This window comes from Pogona vitticeps, chromosome 5 (assembly GCF_051106095.1).
Source record: "Pogona vitticeps strain Pit_001003342236 chromosome 5, PviZW2.1, whole genome shotgun sequence".
In the NCBI taxonomy this organism is placed as follows: Eukaryota; Metazoa; Chordata; class Lepidosauria; order Squamata; family Agamidae; genus Pogona; species Pogona vitticeps.
This window is the reverse complement of record NC_135787.1, coordinates 121,024,556-121,044,833: the sequence shown is the minus strand read 5'-3', so window position 1 is coordinate 121,044,833 and position 20,278 is coordinate 121,024,556. Positions and strand designations below refer to the sequence as shown.

The 20,278-nt window shown below is 41.0% G+C and overlaps 1 long non-coding RNA gene across 1 annotated transcript in view; it reads right to left on the bottom strand.

Annotated features, from left to right (window-relative positions):
- Nucleotides 1-3,632: 3,632 nt before the first annotated feature.
- LOC140707769 (uncharacterized) overlaps nt 3,633-20,278 on the bottom strand; it is a 21,782-nt gene continuing 5,136 nt past the window's right edge. The window contains exons 3-4 of the long non-coding RNA XR_012087943.2: nt 20,057-20,094; nt 3,633-11,485 (exon numbers count right to left, since the gene is read on the bottom strand). This is a non-coding gene — a long non-coding RNA (uncharacterized LOC140707769). The remainder of the gene's footprint in view (nt 11,486-20,056; nt 20,095-20,278) is intronic.

Genomic DNA, 20,278 nt, shown 5'->3' with positions numbered 1-20,278 from the left:
ACATCTATTTCTGCCTTTAGGGTTACTACATCACATGCTATTTGCTTAACGATCATCGCAAAGCGATGATTTTTTTTAACAGCTGATCGGCGGTTCCAAAATGGCCACCGGTTTAAAAAAATGGCTACCCGCTGTTTTCTGGGACGGGTTCCTCGCTTACCGGGCAGTGAAAATGGCCACCGTATGAAGGATTTTCACTTAAAGGTGAGTCTGAAGCCCATAGGAATGCATTGAAGGGGTTTCAATGCATTCCTATGGGCTTTTTAATGTCGCATAGCGACAAAATCGCTTTGCAGCAATTTTTGCTGCACCAATTATCGTCGCTATGTGAGGCACCACTGTAGCGATATTCCAGTTCTCCAAACCTGGACACCTAACATTGCACAAATTATATAAGTTACTAATTTTTGTTCTGTATTTCAATATTTGAATTTCATTTTATCCAAATGTTTGCATCTTTTTTCTAGCAATAGGTTTCAGCCTCAGTATCATTTGTACAGTAACTACTGATCTGAAGAAACAGTGTAGTGTGTGTTTAGAGTGCTCGGAGAGAGAGACTCATGGAAAAATTCCTGCTTAGTAAAAACATTTATTTGTTTTCCTTGGGCCAGTCCACACTTCTGAGTCAAAACTACCTTACACAGTTGGTTTTCCACCTGTGAGGAGTACTGGACTTGTTCAAGGAGCAAGGACTGTGCTCCATCAATTAGACTGTGTTAAAGGTAAGAGGAGACAAGGAGTAAAGACACCCTGTATGATCCTCTCTTGTTCAGGCACGTTGGGTCTTTAAGTTAGACATTAATTAATAAAAGGTTTCAGTTCTGCAGCAACTTGTTGTGTCATCATGGAGGGGGACCAGGGGGCCACTCACAATTTGTGAGAGGCCCTTCACATATCACTTACCCCTAGTTCAAATAACTTGGACTTAAATTGCATATGAATCCCTCAGTTTCAGTTTGAAGATGGCCTAATTTTAGTCATTGTTGTCTATTGACATTATCATCTGGGAGGTAACTGGGATGATGCCCATGGAATGGTTTCTCAAGCAATGCATCCCTGGCCTATGAAACTTTTAGTAACATAGGTTGGCTCTCATTTTCAAGTTGCAGATGTGTTTTCTGCTATCATCTGATAAAGTGGAACCATGTTCCTATGAAAGTACTGCAGCTTCAAAGTTTGAGTATTACACCCACATAGAGATTCATGAGATTGACAAGCCATTTTCTGCAGCAAATGAAGGCCCTTTATACATGCTTTTGGATGATGGCATCAGCGTTTTGACAGGCAGACTTGGGTTTTCCCATTTAAATAGTCAAGATCACTGTATATGCAGTCTACAGTTCCAAAAGAATATGTTAACACTGGGGTTGTCCAGCTATTAATAGCATTTTTTCCTTTTTCCTAAGTTCTTTTCTGAGGACTGCCTTCATTCCATGAAAGTACTTGTTTCTGAATAATGTTTTAAATTCCTTATGATTTATCTTGAAACTTTTGTAGGTGCCCAGATATTTGAAAAGTTTCTGTTCCTCTAAGCCAGTGGTTCTTAACGTGGGCGATAATGCCCCCCAGGGGGCGATTTCATTTTTCAGGGGGGTGGTAGAACGAAAAGGGGCGGCGTGGGGGCGCTGGAGCAGAAGGGGGCGGTAGGGGGGCGCTGGAGCAAGCCAAACCTGTGAAGATGGCTGCAGCCTTTTTACAATGTGCATGAATATATATTTTCCTCCAATCTTAATTTAGTTTCAGAGTTTTCGTCTTGAAATTTTTAGTTCCTGCATTGCGGTTTGTTTTTATGCCCTTTTTATATTTCTTTTTGTGTCTTAAAATTCGCTTGCAACTAAATCATTAAATGTTACTTTTGGGGGGCATTTCATTTTCTTGGAATTGAATTTTGTTTTCATGGGTCATTGGATTTAAGTGTCTTAAATAAATAAATAAATAAATAAATAAATAAATAAATAAATAAATAAATAAATAAATAAATAAATAAATAAATAAATAAATAAATAAATAAATAAATAAATAAACAAACAAACAAATAAACAAATAAACAAATAAACCTTTTCTTTCTAAAAGGTTAAGAACCATTGCTCTAAGCATTGAATAAACTATTTTTTTGTAATCTCATAACTGGTGCCCTCTCAGAATTTTCTCTTTTGATGTGGATAATGGCAAATTTATCAACACCAAAATTCACATTGATGTCTGTACTGTAAGTCTCAGTTATATTTCAGAGACTATTCAGTTTATCAGGAGCATTTGCAAATAATTTAATGTCACTCATATACTGTACATTAAGTGAAAAACACTGAGGCCATGTCTCTGGTAATTAGGTTTGTAGCCTTTAATTGTTATCACTTAGCTGTCTAGGCAGGCGGTTTAAAGCCATGCAGAACCACAAGGAATCACCACAAAGAATCACCTCTACCTTTACAGAGGAGGATTCTGCAAACTAATGTTCTCTTCCAATTCATCATGAGTTTAAATAGTAAAGTATTATCTGTTGCTGCTGCTGTCGTCTTGTCTAAATAACATTGTCACTGTATAGCAATAAAATGAACAATATTTGTTTAACCTGCATATGGATTTAGTCGACATGTGCTGTGTTCCCCCCTCCCCCCCGGCTCCTGTTTTTATCATTTCATTTTATTTCTGTCTGGGGTATGGTCCTTGTATTTCAAGCAATATTCATTGCAGTTTTATGTGGGGAGGACACCAATGGCAGAGAGGGAGGGAGGAAAAATAAGGTGCTGTGGGGGATTCAGGGCAATATAGACTGAAAAATCTGTTGTTTAGCATAGTAAGTAGCAATTAGAAGAGGTCCACTGAATCACTGAAACTTATGGTGGAGTTAATTCATCAAATCTCAACTGATCCTATGAAACAGGGATGGCAAAAAGAGGGAGAGAATTAGGTTGGTACAGAAAGACATGGATGGGGTAAAACATGGTCATACCTCCAATTATAGACCCCCAAATGACTTTTCCCATGGGTCAACAGTCCATAGGAAAAAGCTTCCCCACATAAATCCAAGGTAAAATAAGATGGGTGAGACCTAGCAAATCAGACAAAACAAAGCTTTGATGGCAAGTCGTTTGAAAAGTAGAGAGAGCAATATATGGCAATTCTTAGAAAGAATGACAGCTCTAATTGTATGTGGTCATAATCGGCATTAGTTAATGAGCCTCACCAACACAAGAAAGGCATATAATTTCACCAGAGACCACCTTAATAATAAGTCCTCTGACCTCCTCTTGCTACCACTTGTGAAATAAATTATTAGTGCACCACAGGAGATTGAGCTAATGGGCTCCATCTGGGAGAAACATGATATAAAATGAAACCAGCAGTTCAGAAGCAGAATAAGAGAACAAAGCTACAGGCACCAGCAGCCAGAGACTGGACTAACAAGAAAAATAATTTAGGGGCTAGGGCACAATTCAGTGATGGTTCTTTGCAAGTATTAGACAACAAACTTGACTAAGATGGAAAATTTTGAACCTTACGATATATACAGTAGTTATAAATAAATGGATGGATGAATGGGCACCCAGAAGTAAACAAAATGTCTTTCTTCATTCAAAAAGCCAAAAACACAGCAAACCTGCTGACTCCATTAGGAGATGGGGAAGTGACAGAGCCCATGTGGAGATGAATTAGAGACAGTTCAAACATAATAGCCACCATGCCTTACCTGAAGCAACAGGAACTTAGGAGAGGTTGTGTGACATACACAGCTCTGTTCTCCAACAGAGGGGGGCAGATGGAAGGTGGCTGTCACCACTACCTCACAGCATCTGCCTCTTGGGGTGGACACCTTGCTGTGCCTTATAATAAGCCCAGACCTGAAGCCATATTAAAACCTTGTAAAATGTGTCCAGTAAATTATTCCATTTTAGAGCATCCTGCAATATTGACTTCCCAAAAGCTGTCAAGATCTTTCTTTCCTAATTTGAGATCTGAACTGGACATACACAGTTGACAACTCATGCCTTTCACGATTAGGAAAATTACCACATACAGTATATTCGGCATGCGGTGTATGTCTCCCTCCCACTGCCTAAAAAACTAAACCAGAAAAAAAAAAACCAAAAAAAGATGAATTGTCACTCCTGGAAACCTGCAGGAGCAATGATTTGTCTTCTAAATGGACAAGAGGGCATCCTTGCAATGTGGCACAACAACAACAACAACACCCTCTCAAGTCTTCAAAAACAGATACTGTATAGATTACCAGCTATTGCTAATTCCTTCCCCTCCCCTCCATTTCCGCTCAATTTTTGGTGGCCATGGTAGCCCTCAGAAGATAGAGAAGTGGTATCTGGACTCATCAACACACCTGCTACAACCCCCCCAAGACCACTCCATTCCTTGCAGTCTGATTAGAAATTACTGTTTTCCATACCTACTAATGCATTATTATAGACCCCCATCCTTATTGGTAAAGCATAAAATAGTCTCAGCCAAGATACAGGAAACTAATAAACACTGTTCCAATTTTCCACCACCAGTCTCCACAAACACTGACTGTAGTCAATTTGAGGACAAACTCATGACGTATGGCATGATTTGCCTGTCATCTACATATTACTTTATGATCAGTCAGCAAAAGTGAAATAATTGAAGTATAGATGTCAGGGCAAAACCATTCACCATTTGTAATCAGGGTCAACTACTGTTATCTAGCAACCACAGGATCTAGGGTGAAGGGTGAGCGTTCTCTAGGATGGGATAAATATGGATGGGAACCCAGATCAGTGATAACAGGTGGATCAGGTAAAGCTAAACAGCTGAAGGTAAACTACAGAAGTCATAATAAAGAGGTTATCTGATCAAAACCTGAATATTCACTGACAATGTCTTTTAATCTTCTACTGGCATGCTAGAAAACCAGGATGAGAAGAGATTAAGGGAATGTATTTGCTACATCATAATGGCTGAAATTACACTTTGCAGTTAGGCAAACAACATAATTTTTGGAAACAAATTGCATTAAGAAATCCCTATAGACACTTTCTCAGAGTTGGCAGTAACAAATCTGACATTTGGCTTCTCCCATGGTAAACATATTGACATATTTTGAATCTCATGTTCCTAATGGAACCAGACTGGGATCAATTCATGCTGTATCTTTTAAGAGAATTCTAACCTTCTCCATCCAGTGTCCATGACAGTATATGTCAGTTTCTGGTTCTCTATAGAAAAGGAAAAAAGAAAACATCCCTTTAAATAAGGGGGAAATACACATGGCTATAACCTAAGAAGCTGCTCAGCACCCCAATTGTCTGAGGTATCCAATCAAAGCCAATCCCAATAGAGTAATAATATTTCAGTGACATTCACTAAGCTAAGGTAGTTATGTAAACTAAGAATGCAACTACACAGTGGGCAAAACCTGCTTTGATCCACTTTGATCTAAAGTTTTTCAAATTGGGTCCTTGCTGGTCTCCATGAGCAAATATATATCATGCCGATATCCTTTGAGCCCTCCATCACACCTCTGTTGAGTGAAACATCCAGAGAACCTTTTGGATTTCATGAGCTTTCATTTGCCTCTCATTTTGACACTGGGAATTCAGTGTATTGACAGTGACTTTCCCTTTTCCATCTTTTAAGCCCTATGAATGGCTAAAGGGAGCAAGATCTTTTGGGATGTTACTTTGCCCTTGGGCTGAACAATGACTCTCTGCTCTACCCTGCTGTCCCCTTCCCCAAAATTGAACAAATATCTTAAATTTGCTGTGGTTTTCTGCATTGGCTTAAAGAGAGTGTGCACTTGCTTACCAATTTTCTTATATCAAATTTGTGAATTTTGACCTGAACGAAATGATAATCCCTTTTCACTGATCAAATACAATAGTTACAGCTGATTCACAGTACCATATGCAAAGGATCATATTGTACCTATATGCAGTACAACTAGATAAGAAACTTTTTTTTTTTTTTGGCTTTTAAGGGCAACGCCCTCCAATCTATCAATTTCACTTTCCCTATGCTTTTTCATAGCAACACAAAATTATACTTTTGGAAGGAAATCAAGGTTAATGGAATCAAACCTGCTGATACAGGAATCCACAGCTAAAGCAACAGACGGTTGCAACAGTGAAGGAGAGTCCATTGCACTGTAAAGCTTTTCTTTCTATTGCTAAGAAGGTCTTCACAAGAGGTACTCAGAATCTCCTTTCTTGAAATTTGTATCCACTGCTTCAAGACCTTCTTCTGCAGAAGCAGAGAACATGTTTGCTCCCTATGTCAGCCCTTCAGATGTTTAAAGATTTCTGTCGTATCACTTCTTAAGGTGAGAACACATGGCAAATTATCTCATGTTCTGGATTGCTTTCAGGACGATTAGGTTCAATTTGTTTCATGGTGACTACGCAACATGCAGGCAATCACAAACCACTCCACCTCTTTTCCATGGTTGCCCACATCATTTTGGATCATTGGCAGGGGCTACTATTTTTTTTAGCAAGGATAGGATGGCTCTGCTCAAGTTTGGTTTCTTTCTTCCACTCTCCTGCTGAGCAGAGCAAGGTGAAAATTTACCCACAGAGGAGGAGACAAGAGATGACATGGAAGGAGAATCTTCTTTTTCTTTTCTTTTCTTGGAATCCAGTGCTATGCCACTTACAAATGAATGTTTAAGAAATCCCCCACTTCCTAGTGAAGGGAAAGAAAGGAGAATATGTGGGAGCATAGAGGCAGAGTGGGAGGAACAGGCTATAGTGGTCACTTTGAGGTGAGGTATATTTTCTTCTCACAAAACCACCTGGAGCTTGCATATGAATGCAAGGATTGCTCTAAATAGCATGCTACACCTTAAAGCAACCTTATTTAGCCTGATCTAACTAGGGAAAACTTGATCGTCTACTAGCACTATTGATCTCTTCAGATAAAACATAACCCTCTTACTTGTTCCTTATAAGCTTGCTTTCTAAACTTCAACTTCTTTCCATTGAATTTTTGTAGAAACTGATGAATTTTCTAAACCTCTTAGCAACCAACAATTCAGCCCAATGAAACAGTCACTCTTATACCCTCAGCATGAGCAGTGCCTGGAGCATGGAGAACAGTGGGTGATCCGACTCATACAATCCAATGACAGGAGGACATGAGAAGCTTCTTGGCTCCTCTACAAAACAGTTTAAAAAGTGACAACTGTCATTTCTCACCCATGATAATGAAAATTGTGTTTTTTTCTCTCCATTTTATTTTATTTTTAAAAAGAGGGATTATGGCATATTCCCCACAATTCAACTACTTGCAAAGCCCTAAAAACCAACTGAAAAGTGGTGATGGGGAAAGTATTTCAAACGGCAGTCACTGGCAATGACAAGCAGGTGATTTATACCAATATTTCAAGCAGACAGCCACAAGGTGCCATTTTTGCCAAGGACAATGGCAGTTTTGTATTTAGTGAAGTGTAGCGACCCTGATCTTTTCGCAGATATGGTTTTGGTCCAAGATTTGAAATGAATCCCAAAAGCATTCTTCTCTGAACCACGCTCTTTATCCTTCTTCAGTTCCTTTCAGCTGGACTTAACTCTGTTCTCACATTTATATATTTTGCTGCAGGTGGCTATCCCAAGGGGTTAAACCCATTGTAATCTCTTTTTTTGTGATAAGAAAAATATTGTGGCGGTGAAGTATCTATGGATTGCTTTATTCCACCACAAATATCCCATTATGGCTGTGCCCACAGCCCATCCCCAAGTGTGCATAATAATCCTAAATTAGATTAATACTTACCCTGAAGGAACAGCAATTTCAAAAGAGATAGCTATATTATTACTTGGAAATTAGATGACAAAAGTAGTGCTTATCCCCTGGGGTGCACCCAAATACAGAAGGCTGATCAAGCTGTAGGCAGCACACTCCATCCCCACTTTGTCTGAATTATCTTGTCAACAGGAAAATATTCTCTCTCTAAGTTAAGCTAACCTAATCAAATTGATCTGAGCTGCTCTGTTCCAGCCTAAATGTTAGGAGCTTTATTTCCATGAGTTTGGGCTCCAGTGTGCTGCTCAGTTCCATTAACGGGGAAGATTTAATACCTCTCTCTTTCTCTCTCTCTCTCTATTTCACACATGCACACAAACACACACAAACATATACACACACATTCCTACTCAATGCAAATTGCTTCTAGAAAGCAGGAGAGAACTCAGCTAAGATTTTCTTTTTAGACAAGATCGGCTGGGATATCAATAAAGAGCAAAGGGACCCTTCAGGGTTTCCCCCCCCCCCCCCCGCATAAGGCAAATTAATGACAGAATGATAGGGCGGAATGCACTGGAACAAGACCCATGCAGATAACACACAAGTGTAATGTTAGTAATACAGTGAGATTCCCAGCTCAGATGAACTGGTGCACATGAGGTTTTCAGGGTCCTCAAAAAGCTCTTAAAAAGCTGGAAGGACTGTCCTGTTCTTCCAAAGCCAGGTAACCTGGGAGTTGCCTGAATAGATTCAGACTGTTAGCGTGGATTGATTAATTGACTGATTGAAGTATTTCTAACCTACCACACATCAACAGATCTCAGAAGAAGGTACAATCAATAAGACTACATTAAAGAAATTCATCTAATTGGAATCCTTTCAAAAAATTAAACCATGTGAAAATACTTTTAACAGAAAAGCAAGATTAAAACAGAGTGAAGGATCTAACACCAGGTCATTTTCTCTCTCATTACCAAATTTCTGGTGTATAGCCAAACATGGTGCTGAAATAAAGGCAGCGTTGGTGCCAGTCATATTGCACTGCAGCTGAGATGCAGTTATGTCTGGCCTTTCCACATAATATATAGCAGTCAGTGGTAGGGCACAGAAGAGGGCTTCCCCAGCAAATCTTAATGGTCAGACAGCTATGTACCTGTTCCATCAGAGCAAATATAACCATGCAGAACAAGTTGCATGCACAATTTCTGGACAAGGGAACCACCAAATCAAAGAGTTTCCAGTTTATTGGTTCTCCTCCAGACCATTACAACGTTCAAATACTGTTTTAACACCTAAACAGCCTCACCTAACAATAGCAACAAGGAGAAAAAGAGCTTGGTGTCATCAGTGTACCGAGAACACCCGATTCCAAAATTCCTGATTACTTCATCAAGTAGCCTTAATTAATTAATTAATTAGTTAGTTAGTTAGTTAGTTAAAATCTTTTTGCCCCACCTTCTCTACTTAAAAAGGGACTCAAAGTTGCTTACACCATTAAAAGACAATATTTAAAGCTATAAACACTAGGTATTCAAAATACAGTACTAGAAAGGATCAAGCAAATTCCACACTATAAGACAGTAAACAAAAGCAATACAAAAAATGAATTCAAAGCAGTAAGGCACAATCATCCATTTAAAAACTCCACTCAGGCAGCCAGTCACTCAGGGAAAACTTGTCTGAAGAGAAAGAACCAACACTTTGAATTATTCCTGGAAACAGATCGGCAGCCAGTAGAGCTGCTGTAATGGGGTTTATCTTATTCCTGTCACTAGCCCTAGTTTATCAATGTGGTTGCCAAGTTTCTGCTGAAATCTTGAAACACTTTCAGAGGTAGTCCCACATAGACTGCATCACGGTATTCCAGCTGGGATGTAACTAAGGTATGTATCATGTATTTAGATGTTAAAGAGGGGGTGGGGGGGGGAGAAATAGAACCCTCTGTTAGTCTACATCTTAATAGTCATAAACAAAGATCCCCCAATGCCATTCTTTGCAACTAACCCTTTAAGTAGGGGTGAAACCATTGTAGCACAATGACTCCCATTTCCATTCCAGTAAGATACTGTGGTATCAAAAGCAGCTGAGAGATCTAAGAGAATCAGCAAGATAACACAGCCACATTACTTCTTGATAAAATAGTTGAGTGGGTGCTATTGCTCTAATGTCAGAAGGCACTGTGGTGATCGCCCACGTCACTCATGCCATTCATATTCTTGAGCTGATTTGCATGAACCTATGAGAGGGCTGGAGAGCTTGAGGCTTGGCGGGAGAAGGAGGAGTCAGATAGGGCTGGTTAGTCAGAGGGAGAGGGAACAGATACTGAGAGAGATAGAGCTAGTTAGGAAAAGAGGTAGAAAAGGTGGTATTGATATTAAAAGCAAAAAGAACTATGTACTGAGAGAACTGTTGATGAATTGCTCATGTATAATGTGTATCTGAGAAGCTTCTATTATTCAATCTGTTTCACTTCAATAAATAAGTTCTGTTTCTGTTCACAAGACAAGTGTTCTGATGTACGTAATTTAAATTGTGGGTTGAAGTAATCCACTGGTGGCAGCAAGAAGAGAACGCGACGTGAGCTTTTGTGAGGGAAAAACAAGCAGGGGCCCACAAGGGCAAACACCATCGGCACATACATGGGAAATATCACAAAAGTGAAGAGGGCAACTTTGTTTATGCAAGGTACAAATCTGGGTCTTGCTTGCTCAGACCAATGAGCATGCACAGATGTTCCGAGTGCAGCTTTGCTGTGCAACTTTTCTGTCTACATTTTCCTTCAATGAAAATTATTCAAGGCTGCTGTGACAACGACATCTATTCTATGCTTGGCATGCATATCATCTGTAGAGTCACTGAAATATTACTCTCATTATGACAATCTGCCACATCAGATACATTTAGCTCTTCTCTGAGTGTTCATCTTGCTATTTTCTCATCATAAGAAGGAGACAAGTGTTGAGAAGATATTGCAACTTTGAAATGTTTATTTGAGGGTCTCGTTTCAAATCCATTTTAATACCTGTATTTGTTGACTTAATGTCACAAGAAATTACACAAGTCATGCATCTCCAAAAGCCTCTGTTACTACTTCTGATATGTCTGTAGTAGGTATAAGCAAAAAATGTTTGTTTTTAATGTGAGATTTTACAAGCTCTTTTCAAGCTTGAAAAAAAATACAGTAATTTGCGTGCTGCTAAATTGATCACATGTAATACCATTGATGGCTAAAAGCCCTCCCCACCCCATTTCTTCCTAAGGTGTCCTACATCTGCCAAGAGAAACTCCAAATTAAGAATTACTTGGTAAGTGAGATTGTGGAAACAAAGACATTTTAGATTCAATTTTTGTATACATTGTTCCACTATAGAGGAAGATTACAAAATGGACATACATGCTTACTTAAGGCTTGCACAAAGAACACAGCACAAGTGGTCCTGAGGCCCTCCAGGTATTATTGGATTCCATCAGTTCCAGTCATCCTGGTTGATAGTGAGGGAAGATGGGCATTGTAGTCCCCCACCATCTGAAAAGCTGCAAGCTTCTCACCTTCATCAACACTGGTAGACTAGTCAGTCCAGGTGAGAGAGAAAAAGTAGTATACAACAGATTAAATAAGCAGCCTACTGTACTTGCACAGACAGGACTGAATACCTATTACCGGCAAAACTATTGATTACATGTCATATAAAGAGAACGAAGAAGGGAAAATTACTATAGATGAGTCAGTTGTTCAGATTTGCCTTTTCAGAAAGGCTTGATTTATTGGCTGGGGAAGAAAGAAAGAAATATGTGAGGGATTCAGTTTTCATAGTGTAACAGTAACATCAAGTGGTCATTTCAAATAACCCCACTTTCAATATACAGCTGGTTTCAAAAGGATCTCTCTGAGTAAAGATTCCAAACATAATCTTATGTGACAAATAATTTTGAAAGTGCGTTTGTCTCAATCAGAAAAACAATAAGAAACAAAAAACTTTTGCACAGATTATTACAGGGTTACAAACGTAAATAAGTGGGTTGATTAAATATTGAAACGGCTTCCCCCAGAATCCTAAATTCTGATAACTATGATACAGCAGCACCTGAAGATAGGTACAGTGGTGCCTCGCACAACGATTGCTTCATACAACGATGAATTCACACAGCGATGGGTTTCTTTGAGGAATTTCCCCCATCGTTTAACAATGTTCTCTATGGGGGAATTTCATTTAACGATGTCCCTTTATCGCTCCTGTAAAAGTGTCTTAAACTGTTAGAAACCTGTTTTAAATGCTTGCAATCGTTAGCCCACCTCCTGAACCCTATGCAAACTTAATTTGGTGTTGTTCTGAGTCGTCGTTAATTTTTGGTGATTTTTTGTTTTCCCTCTCATTGAAATGCATTGGACGGACAGTTCAATAGAGTTCAATGGGGGAAAAACAAAAAATCACCAAAAATTAAGGAAGACTCAGAAAAACACCAGATTAAGTTTGCATAGGTTTCAGGAGGTGGGCTAATGATTGCAAGCATTTAAAACAGGCTTCAAACAGTTTAAGACACTTTTACAGGAGCGAAAAGGGAGATCGGAAAGAGCTTTAAAAGGGAAACGGAGATCAAAGAGCCCTTTCCGATCTCCCTTTTCGCTCCTGTAAAAGTATCTTAAACTGTTTAAAGCCTGTTTTAAATGCTTGCAATCATTAGCCCACCTCCTGAAACCTATGCAAACTTAATTTGGTGTTCTGAGTCGTTAATTTTTGGTGATTTTTTGTTTTTCCCTCATTGAACTCTATTGAACTGTCCGTCCAATGCATTTCAATGAGAAAATTAACGACGACTCAGAACAACACCAAATTAAGTTTGCATAGGTTTCAGGAGGTGGGCTAATGATTGCAAGCATTAATCTGTTCCAATTGGAACGGATTAACCGGTTTTCAATGCATTCCTATGGGAAATGGTGTTTCACTTAACGATGTTTTCACATAACGATTTTTTTAATGGAACCCATTAACATCGTTAAGGGAGGCACCACTGTATTAGGTTGACTCTTCTACTAAGCATAATGTATCGACTGCAAGTACAAGATCCGTTCCCCCTGGGTGTGACCTATGTACTTCATCCGTTGACCACCAAGCTTCAGCCAACTCAAAATTCATTTTACCACACAATGAATAGCATAATCTACAGCTGAAATCCTGTTCCTAGAGCTGTGCTCTTCTGTGAGGTTTAGTGTCATCAGCTGCTGCCGTGTCACTGCCATTTCAGGGAAATCAAATGCTTCCCAGAGTGTCCACCTTCAGGTTTTGGGAGTCCCAAAGGATCCCATTCATCATGGAGCAGCCCCCAGGAGCTATAGAACAGGAGAAGCAATGATTTAAAGCCAGAAAATTGCAGCTGCTGGTCCCTAGGGATCCTGAAAACTGGGGAGGGGTGGGAATCTATGAAATTGTTTATTGCTTCTAAACAGCCATGGCACATCAGTGGTTGATGGTATCATCTTCATTGCATGGTGCAAAGCTGCACAGCAAGATTTCAGGCAGTATTATTTTTGAAATGTTTTGACTGAAGATATGGATAGCTCAGTGGTTTACATTATGGAATGTCACAAACAACAAATTGTAAAGTCAGTACTCCTAAACTTCTAATCAGAGACTTCCATTCTGTTGAGTAGAAGCTTGCAAATAAAGGCTGTTTCCCTCTTGCTAACTGATTACAAATCAAAGCAAACTACCTGAAAAGATAAAGAGGCAATGAAAGTTCATTCGAGAACAACCAGACAACTCTCAGCACTTAAGGAATTCTTGCATTTGAAAACACGCTATCTGTATCCTATACAGTGGTGCCTCTTGCGAAATAATCGTCTTGCGAAAAGCGGTTTCCCATAGGAATGCATTGCAATGCATTCCTATGGGAACCTCACAAGATTAATGAAATTTTTTTCATCTTGCGAGGCATCGGTCTTGGGGAAAAAAATCATCTTGCGAAGCACAGCCATAGAAGAAACCATCTTGCGAAGCACCATAGCAATCGCAAAAACCATTCGTCTTGCGGTTTTTTCATCCCACGAGGTGTTCGTCTTGCGAGGCACCACTGTAGTTTGTCCCTAAGGTGAAGCAGTGGGGCTGAGGTATATTATTTTAGTTACTTTTCTAATTCCTTTACTGGTTTTCATTACCCACTTTCTCACTTGTTGTGACTTGCAGGGCACTCAGTGTTTTAGAACTTATAAAGGCACTGGGACATGTCTGGAGACCTCAGTTCAGAAACCTCCAGGGGGTTCCCAAGTCCAGAGCATCCCTCCCCTGAGTCCTGAGTAGCTCATACATTCATTTTACAAATTTCTACTGTGAGTGTTCATCAAAAACAATTTTGTTCATGTAATGTGTAATTGTTTATATCAAGAGTCTCAAACATGTGACCCAGAGGCCATTTGTGGCCTGCCGGATGATAGTTTGTGGCCCCCGCCTTGCCTGCACCCCCAAAGTGCCCACGCGTCCTCTGCTATCAAGAGTCAAAAAAAGCCTCGCCTTGCTGGCTGGCTCTCTCCTAAGACAGCGCCTCTTGCACCCTCCATACAGAACTGCAGCCTGCCAGCCAGCCTGCCTGTCTGCTGGATTTCAGGCTGCAGTTCCGGATGGAGGGTGCAAGAGGCACTGTCTTGGGGGAGAGCCGGCGAGCGAGGCATGCTGCCAGCCCTTTTCCCCGAGCGCCTGAGCCACCGCCAAGCGATGCCTGAGAGCGGAGCTCGCTCCCAGCCTGACCTCAAAGAGCACAGCCAACAGCAGCCGTCACTGCCACCTCTTCCAGGGAAGCAGCTCTCTGACTGTCTTTCTCTCTAGGCACCCCCAGCACCAGCTTGGCCAACGGCCGCCTCAGCACCCAGCGGTGCTGCCTCCTCCTCCTCCTTCTTGGAGCCCCAGCCAGGCTAAAGAAACTCCTGAGCGGCTTCCCCGGGCTTTTGCTCCACTTGGTGGAAAATCTGATGCAGCCCAGCCTCACCCAGACTCTGCCTCCAGCGGCCCCCAGGTAAATTGAGTTTGAGACCCCTGGTTTATATGTTCATATGCTCATAGGTAATTAATGTAGGTTTAGCAACAAAACAGCCAAATACAAAAAGACTTAAAGTTTTGAGGGACAGCATTTGTAAGTGTTCATAATAGATTTTTTTGTGTGTATAAAAATCCTACAATGACAGATGCCCAAGACCTATGGCAGATGGATTTAAGGTTCAATTAAAAAAAAAGTAGAATCATGAAATATGATGGGTAGAAGAATGAATATTCATAGTTCTCTTCCATCCACTTTATGTGGTTTCGTGCCTACAAGCATTTAACTCTTCACTATGTTTCAGGGTGGCCTAGAGTTCCTCATAATGAGGTTGGTGACATTCCGAAGGCTAATTTCACATGGAATGGGATAATTCACATTGGAGAATATTGATGAAGAGGCAACAGCAGCCGTAGCAGCTGTTGGACTGAGAATAGGGCTATGAGCCAAGCACTCAATGTCCGTATTCCCATTTCAACAATTCCATGACCTTATTAATAGTTTTACTTGCACTTCACAAGTTTCATCAACATGATTCTCTTGCGCATGAATGCAAACTTTGGAAAAGAAAACCCTAAGTCAAGGTTTAGAAAAGTTAAATTGACATAGATTTGCATAACACATAAAAGCCAATTTGCACTCCTCAAATGCCAAACTCATGCCTGTAAATTTTCCTTGAAAGACTGGGGATGAATGGGTCATATCATATTACATATACAGTGGTGCCTCACTTGACGACATTAATTTGCTCCTGCAAAATCGCTGTAGACCGAAAACGTTGTCACACAAAATAAAAAACCCATTGAAACGCATTAAAAACCGGTTAATGCATTCCAATGGGTGATATACCTAATCGTCCGGCAAAGATCCTCCATACGGTGGCCATTTTCAGGTGCCTGTCTTGCGAAAAATGCCTCCTAAAAACAGCGGGGAGCCATTTTGAGCAGCTGGCGGCCATTTTGAAAACCCAATGATTAGCTGTTTTGATCATCGTAATGCGAAGAATCCGTTCCCAAAGCAGGGAACCGATCGTCGCAAAGCGAAAAAACCCCATTAAAACATTGTTTTGTGGTCGCAATTGCGATCGCAAAAACATCATCGTGAAGTGGATTCGTCATTATACAGGGTAATCGTTAAGCAGGGCACGACTGTATAGTCCACCAAACAGAGGTTTTTCTACCACAGAACCTCAGATGGGTATCAATCTATAAAAATGAGCCTTGATCAATTATTGCTGCAGTTGCTCATAAATTACTGGTGCACTGTGGGAACTAGCGAAAGGAGATCAGCAAGAACTATGTCATTCATAGCACCAACACTTCTTGCTAAGCATTTGACAATGTGAGTGTCATAAATTGGTTCAGGGCTTAATTTGCTGATTTGGACTAGACCCTGATGTAATCATAAATGCTTTGGCCCTGATCTGATCTGAATTCAAATTGAGATTTGGAAATCTGCTTCCTTGGCCCTCCCGTGTCTCATTCATTGGGAAACCAAAATGGCAAGCACAGAGCATGATTAGTTGAGATTATTAAACCATAACTCATAATCAAATATGAAGATAATAATAAAACACAGATAAAGAATTATGAATGACACAGCATACATGGGAACACTTACCATATTTTTCCATGTATAAGACTATACTTTTGTCTAAAACCTTTAGGCTAAAATTGAGGGTCATCTTATATACGGATGTAAGCTGAGGAGAGATCAAAAACAAGTGGAGGGGAAAGCAGGATCAAAGTGATCCTGCAGGGCTTTTATCCCTTTCCCCCTACACTTGCTAAGCCCCACTTAGATTTCTTAGTTTTGGATTAGAAAAGTGGAGGGCATCTTATACATGGAAAAATACAGTACATCAGTGAAGGCCTGCAGGCACACAAAAATATCATCTCTTTCTATTTCTTTTCATTTTGTTTTATTTTGATATTTCCGTTCTCTTGTTTTAATGAGTTTTGTATTATTTTTGTCCATTTGGGTTTTTTTTTAAACACATACATTACATGTGTGTATTTTGTTATTGTTGTTTGCTGTTAGGATCAATAATTCTTGGGTTGTTGAGTTGTTTTTTTTTTAAGGATCCACCAAGGGCCATGCGTTAAGAAGCTGAAAGTCTCTGTAGCATGCTGAGCCTATGTTCTGACAGGAAAGGCTGACACAGAGGGAATCCACATGATGGCTATGTGCCTGTTCCAGCAGCTGAAAGCTAGCACTATGATCTGATTCTCTGATCATGATCCAAATGATGTACAGCACCACCCATCATGGAACCTGTGATTATCTGCAGCTTAGCTGTCATTTGTCCTGGCTCAGATAAACTGGCAAGGAAAACTAACTGTATGTTGCATAGCAGCAGAAAACATTGCTTAAAACTACCTTTTAACATTGCTTAAAAATTACCTTTCATCACCCCCTTATTTGGGGGTATTTATTTATTTATTCTATTTATATCCCACCTATCTGGTCTTGCGACCACTCTGTTGCCACCCCACATATAAGTTGTCATGAAACTCTGAGGGCATTTTCCCAGGTTTTTGGCTGTCTGCTTCAACCTAAGTTGTTCTCACTGCTGCTTCCATTGTGCATATGTATCTCATTTCCTGGCTGCTCTTGTGCTGTTTCTCTAGCATTCCATTATGATATCCCACTACAGTATAGGACACAAGGCATGGACCACCAACACCTGCAGCTATCCCATTTTGAACGCCCAATTTCAGAAGAATAAAAACTGATGGGAGTTAAAGAGCTAAGTGGGGTCTCTCTCTCTCTCTCTCTCTCATGCACACACAACACACACACACACAAAACTTGGTGACAAACGTCTTACCACTGCCAAGTCAAGCCAGATGTACATTTCTCCCTTCCAATCAAGAAGTGGCCAGAGGACTAGAAAAGATCAGTCTACATCCCAATCCCAAAGAAGGGCAGTGCCAAAGAATGCTTCAGCTACCGTACAATTGTACTCATTTCACACACTAGCAAGGTTGTGCTCAAAATCCTACAAGGTAGGCTTCAGCAGTATGTGGACCAAGAACTCCCAGAAGTACAAGCTGGATTTCGAAGGGGCAGAGGAACTAGAGACCAAATTGGTAACATACGTTGGATTAGGGAGAAAGCCAGAGAGTTCCAGAAAAACATCTACTTCTGCTTCATTGCCTATGCAAAAGCCATTGACTGTGTGGACCACAGCAAACTATGGCAAGTCCTTGAAGAAATGGGAGTGCCTGACCACCTTATCTGTCTCCTGAGGAATCTATATGTGGGACAGGAAGCAACAGTTAGAACTGGATGTGGGACAACTGATTGGTTCAAAATTGGGAAAGGAGTACGACAAGGCTGTATATTGTCCCCCAGCTTATTTAACTTATATGCAGAATACATCATGCGAAACGCCGGACTGGAAGAATCCCAAACCGGAATTAAGAAATATCAACAACCTCTGATATGCAGATGATACCACTCTGAAGGCAGAAAGTGAGGAGGGATTAAAGAACCTCTTAATAAGGGTGAAAGAGGAGAGTGCAAAAAACAGTCTGAACATCAAAAAAAACTAAGATCATGGCCATTGGCCCCATTACCTCCTGGCAAATAGAAGGGGAAGATAAGGAGGCAGTGACAGATTTTACTTTCTTGGGCACCATGATCACAGCAGATGGTGACAGCAGCCACAAAATTAAAAGACGCCTGCTTCTTGGGAGGAAAGCGATGATAAACCTCGACAGCATCTTAAAAAGCAGAGACATCACCTTGCCAACAAAAATCTGCATAGTCAAACTATGGTTTTTCCTGTAGTGATGTATGGAAGAGCTGAACCATAAAGAAAGCGGACCGTTGAAGAATTGATGCTTTTGAATTGCGGTTTTGGAGGAGGTTCTTGAGAGTACCCTGGACTGCAAGGAGAATAAACCTATCCATTTTGAAGGAAATCAACCCTGAGTGGTCACTGGAAGGACAGATCCTGAAGCTGAGGCTCCAATACTTTGGCCATCTGATGAGAAGAGAAGACTCTTTGGAAAAGACCTTGATGTTGGGAAAGTGTGAAGGCAGGAGGAGAAGGGGACGACAGAGGATGAGATGGTTGGAAAGTGTCACCAAAGCTACCAAAATGAATTTGACCCAACTCCCGAAGGCAGTGGAAGGCAGGAGGGCCTGGCGTGCTCTGGTCCATGGGCTCACAAAGGGTTGGACATGACTAAATGACTAAACAACTACAACAACAACAATCAAGAAGATAAGAGTGAGGGAGGGCTGTGTTTATTCATAGGTGTTTGTAGACATTTCTAGAAGAAATCAGAAGATTAGGCAGAGCCTGTGCAGCTTAGCAGTCACATGAAGGTGTGTAACTGACAGCATGGCAAAAAAAGCATACCATTGCCACCCCATCCGGAATAATGACGTGAGATAAAAGAGTTGGGTTAAACCAGGACCATGCTTTATTAAACTATAACAAATAAGAGGGGGCTGCTGTAGTGCGGAAAAGAATAACTGAGTCTCATCGGGCCCTTTGCCAATACGGGCAAGTCCTCTGCCCCAAGCCTGCACAGTCCCATAAACAGCACAACCCCGGCCAGCTGGGCACTGACCTCACCTGGGCCTCAAGCCCCTGTACATTTGGTGGCCCTTGGTCCATGCGAGGTCCCAGTGCATCCTCCCCCCCCCCGCACACTGTAATCTCACAATCTGCAGTGCTGGGATGTCAGGTGAGCTATAACCTTACTGTGCTCTTACTAGGACTCACCGATCCAACTTCCTTCCGCACTACTAGCCCCGGGAAAGGGACTAGCATGAGTAAGTCCCTTGCCCATCCAAACTATTAATAACTACATGCAGGCCCCTCTGAATATCCTGAATTAATCCCTGGTTTGAAAGATGTACTCCATCATGCCTGTAAAGCTCAGGCCTATTCAAACAAATGTCATGGTGCCCAATAACTGTACCGAACCGTACCCCTTTCAACAGCCCGGCAGACTAATGCTTCTGTGGTTGTATTAATACACTGCAGTGGGCAATCTGCCCGCCACTTCGCTCTGGGGATTATTGTGGACCACAGAATGATCATTGAAGGGTGCTCAGTTTTCAGCAAATGCAAATCACATATAATATCTATTACTAATGACCTTCCACTACGTTTAGCTAAGTCGTTGCCACCGACATCGACAACCAACACATCGGGAGGAAAGCTATGTAGGAACGCATCCCACCACATACCCCTCTTGCCAAACCACTCCAGTTGGGCTGTGACCCCAAGGCCTAAATTGCTTCCCCACGATGATTTCGCAGCATGGCGAAAGAAGACATAACTATGACTTACAATCAAGATGAGGAGTCTCTACCTTGGAACCTCGGAACCTGCAACAAAAGAAACAAGGCCAGAAAGGAACCTAAATCAAAAGGAGAACACGGACATAACACCTGTGACAGCCAGAATTCCAGCATCCTAACCTTTTAATGTCCTCAGAACCATAACCAAGTGCAGCAGCTGTTGAGGCTGCTCCTATCCTAAATGAATGCATGCTGAAGCATAGCCCCACTA